Source organism: Cydia splendana, chromosome 18 (assembly GCF_910591565.1).
Source record: "Cydia splendana chromosome 18, ilCydSple1.2, whole genome shotgun sequence".
Taxonomy (NCBI): Eukaryota; Metazoa; Arthropoda; class Insecta; order Lepidoptera; family Tortricidae; genus Cydia; species Cydia splendana.
In genome coordinates this window covers 2860720-2875372 of record NC_085977.1, presented here as the reverse complement: position 1 = coordinate 2875372, position 14653 = coordinate 2860720, and the positions used below count along the sequence as shown (strand labels likewise).

Below are 14653 nucleotides of genomic sequence, written 5' to 3'. Positions count from 1 at the left end.
GCTGTAGTCTTAGACCATAGATAACTGGACTAGCCTTTCAGTAACTAACCCTTGTGAAAAACCTTGCACAATGTGCAAAAAATCGTATAAAGATATTTCCACGTGTGTTATGTTTGTGTGCGTTAAATGAGTGTTAATTTTTATTCATATGTGCGTGTATTTCTTCGTGTTTCGCCTTGAGATCGTTTTTGTATGTGGGAGTAATCTTTTGCATGTGTTATTTTCTCACCTCCCCGCGAAATTCGTTAGTCAATTTTTCACGCAAATACGACATATAAGGCTAGTCCAGTTATGCCTATGGTCTAAGTCCGTAGTGAAGTAGGTACCTATCATTATTTTTTTACTTCTGGTGTGTTCTTCTTCTCACCAGGTAGAACGAGACGACAAATCGACAATCATCAGGTCGACCATACCAGGCGTGGCTCACTCCGCGATTTCGTCGCTTTGCTACAGGTAGCTAAAAGTACATCCGTTCCGCCCCAATTTTGGGGAAAGCCATAAGCCGCGCGTGGCGCTGTCGCCACCTAGCGGCCATATCTGTGCTGATCGTAACAGACGCGTTTTGTTAGAGAGTGAGTCTTCTGTACCTAGTACTATTATTTATTCTGTGCCCACATTCACAGTCGACCATACCTAGCTTGGGCCTGATATTACTGTGATGTCAGTATTTGGACTCCTCTGATGCATTAAGGACCTCTCTCAAGGCAAGACATTATACAAGACTACGGTTGACAATAAATTTATCTAAAATGGTAAATAATAGTTATGTTTTACCAGGGGGCTATGTTGTTGTTTAACCGCTTGTGCTAATGTTGATACCCGAGCAAGCGAAAGATTCAAAAATTGAACCACGAGCGTAGCGAGCTAGCTTGAGCGTTGCGAGGGTTTCAAAGCACGAGGGTTAAACAAAATTTGCCCCCCGAGTGAAACACAAAATTTTTCACCATACCAACCCGAAGAAAATACAGTGAAACCTGGATAAGTGAGACTTCAAGGGACGAGCAGATTTGTCTCACTTAAAGAGGTATTCCACTTACCCAGGCTCTCAGTTAGCCAGGTACAAATAAATTTCTGTCTCATTTACAGGGGGCCCCATTAATAGAGGTGAGAATAGAGGATGGATTTCAGTTATAGAGGTGGTTAATAAGTTATTTTGTAATTATCTTTAAAAATAAATAAGGTAAAATAATCCTTGTCCCTAAATATTTTTTAAGTCTGTTAAGAGCGCTATTACATTTCGGCGTTGAGCGAGTTTAGGTATTTTACGCGCTGCGGCAGGCCGTGCGAGCTCAGTATGCCGATCCCTTCTACCACACTCGCACTACAATGATGGATTAAACATTCTTGATCCTTCGCGAAGCATATTGAAATCAACCATAACAACACTAACTGTACTTAACTTTTAAAGTTCTAAAACTGTTATTTGGTAAGTACGAAAATACTAAATTCAGTGCAAATGTACATAGGGGCTGTTCATAAATTACGTCATCTATTTTTGACGATTTTTGACCCCCCCCCGCCCCTCAAATCATCCAAAAATCAAGCTTCGGATGAATCTGTTTCCTCCTAAGTCATGTTACCATCATCCGATGTCCAGACCCCCCCCCCACTCCGCCCATTTGAAACGACGTAATTTATGAATAGCCCCATACTCGTACTTATGAAGGTATATTATTCGAAAGAAATTATAGGTACCTACTCGCTTATTTACATGTTTCGTCATTGCATTTGGTACCTATAGGTTGTAAAGTTTGTATCAACGAGGGTTTAAAAACGAACTGGTACTGAGGATCTGATGATGATTAAGGTGGTCACAGATACCAATCAACCATGTAGTAACATGATTAGGCTCGTTTGATTCGTCTCAACAAGATCTTTGACACTGAAGATACACAGGGTCTGATGATGGAGCTGGAAGGTGGCCACGGGTACCAGTCTATCATGTAACTAAACAACTTCGTGTTTGGGCTCGTTTGATTCGTCTCAACAAGATCTTTCACACAAGACAGTACTCAGGGTCTGATGATGGAGCTGGAAGGTACCATTACCAATCAACCATGCAACTAAACCACATCGTGTTTAGGATCGTTTGATTCGTCTCAACAAGATCTTTGACACTAGGTGATACCCAGAGTCTGATGATGGAGCTGGAAGGTGGTCACCGGTACCAATCAACCATGCAACTAAACCACTTCGTGTTTAGGCTCGTTTTATTCGTTTCAACAAGATCTTTGACACAAGATAGTACTCAGGGTCTGATGTTGGAGCCGGAAGGTGGTCACCGGTACCAATCAACCATGCAACTAAACCACTTCGTGTTTAGGCACGTTTTATTCATCTCAACAAGATCTTTGACACAAGGTAGTACTCAGGGTCTGATGATGGAGCGCGAAGGTGGCGACGGGTACCTGTCTATCATCATCAGACCCTGAGTAGTATCTTGTGTCAAACATCTTATTGCGACGAATCAAACGAGCCCAAACACGAAGTGGTTCAGTTACATGGTAGACTGGTACCCGTGGCCACAGTCCAGCTCCATCATCAGACCCTGAGTACTAACTTGTGTCAAAGATCTTGTTGCGACGAATCGAACGAAGCCAAACACGAAGTGGTTTAGTTGCATGGTTGATTGGTACCGGTGACCACCTTCCGGATCCATCATCAGACCCTCAGTACTACCTTGTGTCAAAGATCTTGTTGCGACAAATCAAACGAGCCCAAACACGAAGTGGTTCAGTTACATGGTAGACTGGTACCCGTCGCCACAGTCCAGCTCCAACATCAGACCCTGAGTACTAACTTGTGTCAAAGATCTTGTTGCGACGAATCGAACGAAGCCAAACACGAAGTGGTTTAGTTGCATGGTTGATTGGTACCGGTCACCACCTTCCGGATCCATCATCAGACCCTCAGTACTACCTTGTGTCAAAGATCTTGTTGCGACAAATCAAACGAGCCCAAACACGAAGTGGTTCAGTTACATGGTAGACTGGTACCCGTGGCCACCTTCCAGCTCCATCATCAGATCCTGAGTACTATCTTGTGTCCAAGGTCTTGTTGAGACGAATCAAACGAGCCTAAACACGAAGTGGTTTAGTTGCATGGTTGATTGGTACCGGTGACCACCTTCCGGCTCCAACATCAGACCCTGAGTACTATCTTGTGCCAAAGATCTTATAGAAACGAATAAAACGAGCCTAAACACGAAGTGGTTTAGTGGCATGGTTGATTGGTACCGGTGACCACCAGCCGGCTCCATCATCAGACCCTGAGTACTATCTTGTGTCAAAGATCTTGTTGAGACGACTCAAACGAGCCTAAACACGAAGTGGTTTAGTTGCATGGTTGATTGGTACCGGTGACCACCTTCCGGCTCCATCATCAGACCCTGAGTATTATCTTGTGCCAAAGATCTTGTTGAGACGAATCAAACGAGCCCAAACACGAAGTGGTTTAGTTGCATGGTTGATTGGTACCGGTGACCACCTTCCGGCTCCATCATCAGACCCTGAGTACTATCTTAAGTCAAAGATCTTATTGAGACGAATAAAACGAGCCTAAACACGAAGTGGTTTAGTTGGATTGTTGATTGGTACTGGTGACCACCTTCCGGCTCCATCATCAGACCCTGAGTACTATCTTAAGTCAAAGATCTTGTTGAGCCGAATCAAACGAGCCCAAACACGAAGTGGTTTAGTTGCATGGTTGATTGGTACCGGTGACCACCTTCCGGCTCCATCATCAGACCCTGAGTACTATCTTGTGTCAAAGATCTTGTTGAGATAAATAAAACGAGCCTAAACACGAAGTGGTTTAGTTGCATGGTTGATTGGTACCGGTGACCACCTTCCGGCTCCATCATCAGACCCTGAGTACTATCTTGAGTCAAATAAATTAAATACATATAGAATGTCAGGTCGTTTCAAATATTTTTAAGCCTGTCCGGTAGTTTATTAAACTGTACCATTATAAATTATAATACTATAAAAACAGTGCTAGGATCAAAGTCTCTCGTTGCGGTTTACACGCACACAGTATAGCGTTTTACACGGCGCCCGCCGCACACAATGATAAAAAACCTCGTCGTCGCCGTTGAAAATGTGCGGAGCCGACCGACACACGTCCTGCCTCTACAAGCTCTGCCGCGGCACTGAGCTGGCGCAGCGCGCGTCATCGGTAATATAGAGTAGTTTTCAAAAAATTGCCAAAAAATTATAGTAGAATTTCATAATTTCATAAACACCAACAGTATAAGCAAACGTTGCAGATTGCTTGAGTATGAAAATGACTTCGATATTAAGTAGATTTTCGTAGGAATTGACACTTGTTTCGGAGAGAAAATCGAGTTCGTTTTACTTTGATTTTCTCTTTCTCAAAGGTATGTAGGAAAAATATAGTTTGATATGCCTAAAGTACAGGGTATTAGTAATACGAAATAGCCAGGTTTAGCAGAGTAAAATTCTCAACATTTCCAAATAAGAGCTCGCCATTCAGTGCTTCACGGGGTTTTTCGGAAACGACCATCAGAAAAAAAATCATTACTAATTGAATAAGTCCTTTTTCTAATATTTACAACGATATTTATAAAGATAAGAAGACGCTTTTACTGGAACAAGTACTCATTGTTTCTAATAATGAGCGCAAAGTCCTGAATTTCGTCGACTAGTATCATCAATTTTGCATTATTTCGACTTTTCTTGTAAGAGCGCTCTTAATTATTTCTTTAAATTTATTTTGAATGATTTTATCTTCAAATGATAGTTTTATTTTCAATTAGATTTGATACGGTCTTCATTGCCTCTTAGAAAATTATTAACTGAAAATGTGTTTATTCGTGTTACTTATCAAGATTTCAGCTTTCGTTTTGATAGTTTTAACTACATAAAGTACCTAACTAAATGAAACTTGAAGTCTTTTAGACACAATTAAGCAAATGCGGAATTTATGGATAGACTAAGAGTTACTTAGTAAGAATACGGAAACTGATCAATAGAGTCCAAGTTAGAGAGGTCATAGACTGACTTTATCTCAGATACACAGGCCAATTCTTATAAATTTCTAAAAAAACAATTAGGAAAATGTAATCTTATAAATATAGTCTCAGTAAAAGAGGTAAAATATACTCTCTGTCTCAATTATAGAGGTAAATCTGACTATAAATCACAACGACTAATCTCAGTTATAGAGGTTCATTTTATCTCACTAACAGAGGTAATTCAGTGCTAAAGTGCCGGGACCGCACCATGAGTCCCAGCTATAGAGGTTTCTCACTTATCCAGGTCCCACTTAACCAGGTTTCACTGTATTAAATAAATCAAACCAAATGAAATCCAAATTGTTTAATTGTTTATTTATTAGACATTAATAAGCATAACAGTTACACCAAAATGCTTACAAACTAGTAATACACTATAATAGAAATGAATGGTATTGTTGTGTTGAATTGTATTGAAATGTTTATCATCCAAAAACATCATTTAAAAGTCAATTCTACCAGCACCTCTAGCACATCTTGCATCCGCGACTTAGACCGCGACTCGAGTCGACATTCCCGCGGCTGTCAAATCTGTCGATTTCCGTAGCACAACTTGTACCCGCGACTGCAACAGCCGCGTAGAGAACTCAAAGTCGCGGCGCGACTCATCAGTGTTCCCCGATAGAATCAAAGTCTAAACATAAATGCTATTTACATGTGACAACACTGAATCGGAAACAGGGTTGCGCTATTTCATTCGTTCTTTGGTGGTAAAAAATCTAGTTTATTGTCGATGGTTAAGTTTTTCCTGTCAAAGTCAAGGAACTTTCAAATTCTGTCACCATTTAATTACGAGAAAAAATATGAAAAAAATGTAAGTAATAGAGCCTTATATACTAAATTTTGATAATATTCCTTAAAATATATATAGTTTATTAATTTCTGTTTAATAAACCTTTTAAATAAAATATTTTTGTAAATAACTATAATTAATGGAATTGCTATTATTGGTTTGGTTCTCATATTCCTGTTGTAAATTGTGTTTTTTTTTTTCAGAATAAGTCCAGCATTATCCTAGACACGATTGATATCCCAGCACCCAAAGGAAAATATTGTTAACAGGAATGTGCCAACGGGACCCGAAGTGGAGAGTCAGGAAAAGAAACACACTAGGCAAGCTTGTAGGTTTCAAACGCGGAGCTGTCCGTTTCTAAAGTCACTAAGATGTGAGAAGCGCTTTAGCTTTAAGAACACCACCGAGGAAGTGAACTATTATAATAACCATAATGGTTATGGCGTACCTATCTATAGTTCATTTTTTTTAGCATTAGAAATAAGGTAAACAATCTTGATGTGTCTTTTAATTGAAAAACACATTTTAAAAATAAGTTACAGCAAATATGTAACAATTATGAATCTAATACGATCATTTATATTTTTCTGCTTTCATAAGCAAATATTGTGCCAATAATGGATGGCATGTGTGTGTACTGTGTAACTGTTTATGATTTGACAAATTTATATGAAAAGCTTATTTCATAGTCCTCGATGAAGTCACGACCATATTTGTTTTTTTTGTTTACAAACCAATTTTCTTTCCAGGGTGATATTTAATTGTCCTACGCCGCATGTCGAATAAAAAGGAAGAGAGAAAATACTTTTCAAGGGTAATAAAGAAGATTCTTACAATTTCTCTATTGTGGTTCTAGATGTTAATAATATATTAGGTTTAATAATAAGAAGTCGAATATTGCAAGAATATATAAGGCAAAGCAATATACTATTAATTTAAATATTGTTTTTTTTTCACTCCTGTATTTTTTACCTGAAATGAAACAAAAATAAAGTAGGTAGGTACCTACAACTCCTAGAAGCCATGATTAGCTCCCCAAGGCCCACTTCATACCTAATGCTGACAACAACGTATCATAGCATGATCGTATCAGGCCCTGTCAAACATGAAGTGAAACATCTAGAACGCGGGTATGATCTAGAGGAGTTTCAATATGGTAGACCATATGATAACCGTACCTATGCTACGCAGACTATGACATGAGCGTAACGACTCCTTCAAAATATTGTTGGTCGGGTCGGTCCAGTCACGTCACGGTATGGTGTTGGCAGGGGACGGAATGGTTTAGTGGGTGATGACTGATAATATTTCATACAAAGCATGATTTTGAGCCGGACATGATCCTGTTACAGCCACGTATTACATCATTCTGTTACAGTACGATGCAGCGGGCACAGGCCACATGTAGGTATGTTTTGTTGAAGTCGAGGAAGGTTCCAAACGGTACCTAAATAGTAAGAGATTGTTGAAATTAGACATCTAACCGTGATCCTAAATACTACTACTAAGACTATGGCTTACTTAATAAGTTGGATAGTTTGTTTTGAACATTTGTACCTACCCACCTCATCGGCTTCGTTTATGTACAAGCAAGCGGGCTCCGTTGTTAGGTTGATGAAAGTTTTGTGTAAGGAAGTCTTAGGATTACTTTTACAAACTTACCAACCTGAATTGAAATTTAAAAAATCCTACATATGTACCTATTTACTTAATTGAGTACCTACAAGCTAGCTGTTTGAAATTAAAGTTGTAAACATGATGGGTGTGTTGTGGTACTTGTAGGTATCACCGTGCATAATCGATATAAGAGTGCGTAAAGCGCATTTAGTGATTGTTCCATACTTCCTTATCCCTTAGGGCAATAAGTAATTATACAAATTATATTATTACATAATATATGAAACTTGTTTTTAAGTTATAATTATCATGAGTTCAGTTTAAAAAGTACAAGCAAACCACCCGCGAGAGCGAGTCGCGTTATAAAGTCGCGTAGACTTCGACTCGCGGATTGACATAAAGCCGAGAGAATATTTTGTCTCAAAATAGGCAGTTGTGCTACGGATTTTAGTTCAAAGTCGCGATCGTTGTCATTTTCTGACAGTGACACCTGATCGCGAGATTGTCGCGGCTCTCGCGCGTGAGTTGTGCTGCCAACACGCGACAAGCCGCCAAGTCGCGCCGATCTGTCTCTTCTCGCGCCTGTCGCGGCCAGTTGTGCTAGAGGTGCAGCAAACACAAGAAAGCAACTCAAAATTTGCATTTGATTACTTTGCCTCACATGTGAATAAAATGCAACTTTGCTATCAGTGTTTAAACAATCAAGAGAGCCTTTACCAGCTGGTGTGGTGAAAATAAATAAATTTACCTTTTGCTAATTTCCTTTCAACTGCCCTGTTGCAGCTTTTATTCATCTTAATTAGACATTGAAAGTCGGACGTCATATCCACCCGGCCACCACCGCTTATTTCAATCCGGAGGTCGCGGGTTCAAATCCAGGCTCGTACCGATGAGATTTTCGGAACTTATGTACGAAATATCATTTGATATTTACCACTAGCTTTTCAGTGAAGGAAAACATCGCGAGGAAACCTGCGTCCTGCATACATCTGCGAAGAAATTCACAAGGTGTATGTGAAGTCTCTAACCCGCATTGGGCTAGCGTGGGGACTATAGCGCACGCCCTCTCGCGCATGAGAGGAGGCCTGTGCCTAGCAGTGGGACGTATATAGGCTGAATTATTATTTTATTATTATTATTAATTAGACAGTATTTAATTCTTCCTGCTGTTTGATTTGTCACCTCACCTTCATTGTTTGTTTCATCTAGGTGCAGCTAAGAATGCCAGTGCCATGGAAGCTCTTCTCTTTGCTTCCTTCAACGAAGCTACTGAGAAGTTTCGATGTGCTGAAACGAAATACAAATTAAGTGTACTTAGATTTTTTGGCTGGATAAGTTGCTGTTTCTTTATTATTAGTTAAATTGTATAGTCTATAAGCCTGTATTGTTCAATGATGTAGATGTCGATGATAAGTCTTGAAATTCTTCAATAACACGGTTTTCCCAGCTTGCAGCGTTACTTCTCAAGAGAAGCGTTGGCAGATTCATACATGTAATAGGCCAGTGCGGTATACTTTGTATATATAGATATATTTATATAAACAGTTTGCGCACAGTGTGAGGAATTTGAGCCGAGAAAGCGAGACCCGAATCCTCGGGACTTCGTGAGCGAACTGAATCTGTGTTTTGAATATCGAGATGTTAGATACCTACTTTCATTTTCTTGAGGCTTTAGCCGTTGCCGCACTGGTTTTTATATAAATGTAGGTTTATATTACTTATACTAGATGACCCGGTGAACTTCGTTTCACCTATATATACCTATCTAATCTATCTAGTTCTTTTGGAAAGTCTTAATTTTTCCTATCATAAGAAATTCTCCTGACAATAACAAACACAATAAAAAAAGAATTGGCGAAGTTGGTCCACCAAGTGAAATAGGGATTAATTTTTGTATAAATCGATAAGCTCAATGTGGCTCATTTCAGTCCACGAGCGTATATTTCTTTGATTTGCAATCCTAGGAAAAAAACTTGCTGAAACTAAAAGTAATCTCTGCTTTGTCGACGAAATTATCAATGTTGTTCGTTGTTCGAGAAAAACGCTAGTGGACGGAGTAGACCCTATGACGGAATTAGCCACATTGACCTTAAACTTAATATAGTAGTACTTATAGTTAGTAAACCGTGTTTTAAATTTAGCTGAAGTGCGAATGAATGACTTTTTTCTTTTAAGTTAGTTAATCTGCTGTAGCTTGTGAGTTAAAAACATTGTTTATTTAGTAGTTTTTCAGCGTTTTTCCTATAGAAAAGCGCTGGTAGACTCAGACATGTAATATTGGTTTGTATTTAGTTTATAAGTTGAAATGTTATAAAAGATGGCCTTCTGCAGAGTTTCTTGCGGCGTTTCTTTTAACAATGGGTCCTTTCCGAAGCGCTGGTAGATCGAAAACGACATGTAAAATTATGAATAAATAAAGAATAAAACTAATTGGTTGTTTTTTTTTAAACATTTATTTACATACAATATATATACAGTGATACTACTAAACGAAATTAATAACTAGCTTAAATCTAAAATAGGCCCTTGAGGCATTGTACCAAGGATGCTGGCGGCATTTCCTCGCTGTATTGGTTGTTTCTTTCATCTGTCGATATTTGACATGCCAGATCGAATGATCTACAATAATCTACATAATTATTGAGGTACATAATGAAAAATTAACCTAATTTCAGTAATTACTAAAAATAACTTATGGTCCGACTGTGCATCTGAGTATCAGCGCCATGTAAGAAGCGCGCTGTTCTAAATCCAAGCTGGAGTTATTCACTAACAGTTTGCAACATTATTTGATAGATGTCGCTCGCGATCACCAGAAAATAGAAAAATAAAAAGGTTCTCATCTGAAGGTAAGAAGCTTAGGTAACTTAGGTTTCACTTTCACTTGCTTTTAGCTTCCACCTGTTCAATTTCTGGGTCCAATGTGTATGAGCTTGGATAAAGAGACGCAATACACTGGACAGGTGGAATACCATCCTAAAAGTGATAACACACTATCGCACCGCACCGCGACCTTGGTACATCGCACCCATAAGTGAGAGCGAGAAAGAGATATCTGTTTCTAAGTAGTAAGAGCGAGCCACTTTGTACCCGAAAGTCGCGGGTTCAAACCCCGGCTCGTACTTAATGAGTTTTTCCGAGCACTTAGGTATGTATGAAATACCATTTGATGATGATGACCAGTCGCTTTTTGGTGAAGGAACACATCGTGAAGATACCGGACCAATTCCAATTGCGTCCGCGTCCTACATTTTATCGGTCATAATCGGCGAGCCAAATTTGCATTTGTGTCCACCCACACCACCTGATTTGATCAGATAATTAGGTAAATCAGATTGGCGAATAATTGTCCCCGTCTGGACTGGCGAGTATTTGTATAAATACATATTAATATATTGCGATTTTTTTATTTGAAATTGTATATTGCGAGATGAATGTTGATAGTCGCAACTGTCTGTACAGCCCATTAACCCTTAAATGCATGATTTTTTCTTTTTGCCCGAAATTAATATGTGTCACATAATTGTTTGCCGATTCTAGGAAAAATAGTAAAAAAAATACAACTTCGATTTTCACTGCGAAATCAGTGTTAGAAGTTGAATTGGCTAAATCATATTTATGTAAATATGTAATTTTCAGTAATAGATATATGATTTTTTTACTACCATTAGAAAGGTACACTATTTGTGATATACCTATGATAAAGTTTTTAAATATAAAATAATTACAAACCCCGAAAACACCGTTCAAAATCACATACTAAAAATTATCAACTTCTGGATTTTTCCAAGCTTTCCTACTTTTCGTCTTAAAACGAATGTAATTTTTATAAATAAAAAATATTGCGTAAATTTAACCCTTAAATCATCACCCTACTACTTGACGTTTGGTATGAAGGTGCGTTCAAGAACGTAAGCCTTTTTTTTTTTTATCTGTGAGCTGTCTAATGCTTTGTAGACATTTGGCAACACTATGCATTTAAGGGTTAATCCCGGCAACACAGTAAAATCTGTTTGGTGCTTTACTCTAGATTCGAATTTTTGATATAGGTATGTATATTTCGTCTGCGATTATTATTTTTCAAGGGAACCACCGTCTCGCCACGTCACCACAAAACTTCGTATGTTGGTATTGTACACGGTGGCTAAAAAATAACTGCATTCCCGTAGCCAGGGAGGTTTTGGGATTATACTGAGCAACTTTTACTATTGGACCAACCCTGAAAAATCGCGTAAAAGAAAACCTACCTACCTATTAGTATGAAACAGCCAATTTTTTTTCGCGATTTTGGGTTTGGTCCCATAGTAAAAGTTGCTCAGTATAATCCCAAAACCTCCCTGGCAACGGGAATGAAGTTATTTTTTAGCCACCCTGTAGGTGTATAAATAGGTTCAGTATTTAGAAGCATAATATTTATACGGACCTACCGCGAACCATGTTCGACGTATTGCCTTTCTGTTGCACTTGTAAATTCGTACGTAAGTACCTAAGTGTGACAGGGAGGCAACACGTCGACATATACCTACACAAAGCAGACATGGTGGCTTTGATAAACTTGCTCATTGTCAGCAAATACCTATATTCAGCATCCGGGACCCAGACGAGTCCGCACATTATTTATGAGACAAAGAAAGTTGGGTGTGTTCGCGGCTCGCGGCCCGCACCACAGAATAAATAATAGTACTACCGTACAGAAAGGACACTTCCTACAAAACCGAAGTTTGACAGCGATTCAGGGTCAAATCATGATATCCCTTTCTAACTTATGGCACTATCCCTTTCGACTATTTAGGGTGATCAAAATTCAAGTGATTATCTTATCTGTGGTCGTGTACGCAAAAGGCCGTCAAGTGGTGCCAACCCTAATGATTGCTCGGAGCAATGCTAAGCCGAACGGAGCCGAGTTTGCCCGAAGTCAGGAGTGTCTCCCCGCTGGCCGCACAGTGCTCGTTCGACAGGAGCCGTATTTATATGCATGTGTATCAGCAAGCAATATCAATTCGATTTTATTTGATTATAACTAAAAAAGGTAAGGAATAGAATAGAATAGAATAGAATAGAATATCATTTAATCAAGTAGGATTTTACAATCGCTTTTGCATCGTCAAAGTACATTATAAATTAATTAAAATTAAATTAAAAAATAAATAACAGCTTACAAAATACAAAATTCAACAATTACAATTTACTAGTGATAATACATTTCATAACAATTAATTCATTTATTAATAGACGGCCATGCGTGTTTATCATTAACATAATCTTCGACTGTGTAATATGCCTTATGCAGTAGATTAGTTTTGACATATTTTTTAAGTCTAGGAAATGGTAAATCCAGTGCCTCCCTTGGTAATTTATTGTAAAACTGTATACACTGTCCTAGAAAAGATTTCTTCACTCTTTTAACACGAGATTTAATTATGACTATCTTGTGACTATTTCTAGCACTGTGCATTTTCTGAAAGGTTTCTAAATTTTTTAGAGCATATAATATGCAGTCGTAGATGTATTGTGATGCCATTGTTAGTATATTTGTTTCTTTGAAACGTTCTCTTAGTGAAACACGTGACCCTAACTTATATATGTTCCGCACTGCTCTTTTTTGTAATACGAAAATGGTTTGTATATCGGCAGCTTTACCCCAGACCAGAATTGCATATGACATTAGGCTGTGGAAGTAGCTAAAATACACCATTCGGGCTGTTTCTACGTTAGTTAGTTGCCTAATCCTTCTGACTGCATACGCTGCCGAACTCAATCTGTTTGCTAGAGAGGATATATGGGGACTCCATTGCAAATTTTTATCTATTGTCAAACCTAAGAATAGAGTCTTATCCACCATTTCTAGACATTCATTATTTATAAATATACTGCCACTAGTAGTTTTTACATTAGGTAATGTGAATCTAATCCATTTCGTTTTTTTGGAATTTAACAGCAAATTATTAATTGTGAACCAATTTGAAACTATATTCATGGTATTATTTATATCTGTATAGTCTTCAGTGTTTCGACTAACTTTAAAAATTAAAGACGTGTCATCCGCGAATAAGTCAATTTCACAATGATCTTTTACGATACATGGAAGGTCATTCATATAGACTAAGAATAAAAACGGGCCTAAAATGGAACCCTGGGGTACTCCTAGTTTAATAGGAGTGGATTCAGACTGGGTTTCATTAATCACAACCGTTTGTGTTCTTTGACTGAGATAGCATGAAATTAGGTTAATAGCGGCATTAGATAATCCATAATATTTAAGCTTTAGCTTTAAAGTCAAGTGCTCAACACAGTCAAAGGCTTTTGACAAGTCACAAAAAATTCCTATCGCATCACTAGAATCTTCCCATATGTCATAAATATGCTTGATGAGCACAGACGCGGCATCAGTGGTTGACCGACCTTTTGTAAATCCAAATTGCCGACTACGAAGAAGTTTATTTCTAGTAAAATATGCTTGTAATTGATTTAGCATGATTTTTTCGAAAATTTTACTAAGCACGGGTAGAATAGATATTGGACGAAAATTTTCTAGGTTACTTTTTTCTCCAGATTTAAATAAAGGTATAACTTTACTGTATTTCATTAGATTAGGAAATACGCCCTGGTCAATACAAGAATTGAAGATAATACATAAATAAGGTGTGATTATTTCAATAATATGGCCCATACAATTCACTGACATGCCCCATAGATCTTCTGTATTTTTATTGCTTAGAGACTTGAATGTTTTATGAATAGTTCGCGAGTCCACATAGCTGAATTCAAAAATACTGTCACATTTCTCCAAAGAGGCATGGAGCAAATGGCCAGCTTGCATTGCAGATGATTTGATCTCTTTAGTAATATCACAAGCCACATTCGAAAAATAATCTTGGAATGCGGCAGCCACTTCCATGTCAGAGTTAATTAATTTGTTTTTACACTGTAACTTAAATTCACAATCACGAGGTCTTTGACTAGTATCTTGTTTTATGATTTTCCAGACAGTTTATATTTTATTCTCGGATGCCTTGACCTTTGCACTAATGTTAAGAGATTTGGCGGCAAAACAAACTTTCTTAAATATTTTAGAGTAATTTTTGACATATTCTACAAAGACCGTAGATCTGTTGTATTCTTTTATACTATATAGTTCATAAAGACGGTCCCTGCTCTTGTAAATACCCGGCGTCGCCCAAACACTAAATTTCTGATTCACTTCATTC

General features: G+C 38.1%; 1 long non-coding RNA gene across 1 annotated transcript; it reads left to right on the top strand.

Moving 5' to 3' along the window:
* Positions 1 to 5848: 5848 nt before the first annotated feature.
* LOC134799190 (uncharacterized) lies at positions 5849 to 6770 on the top strand. Its single transcript, XR_010145351.1, has 2 exons — positions 5849 to 6156; positions 6578 to 6770. It is a non-coding gene; the product is annotated as an uncharacterized LOC134799190 (long non-coding RNA).
* The last annotated feature ends 7883 nt before the right edge of the window (positions 6771 to 14653 follow it).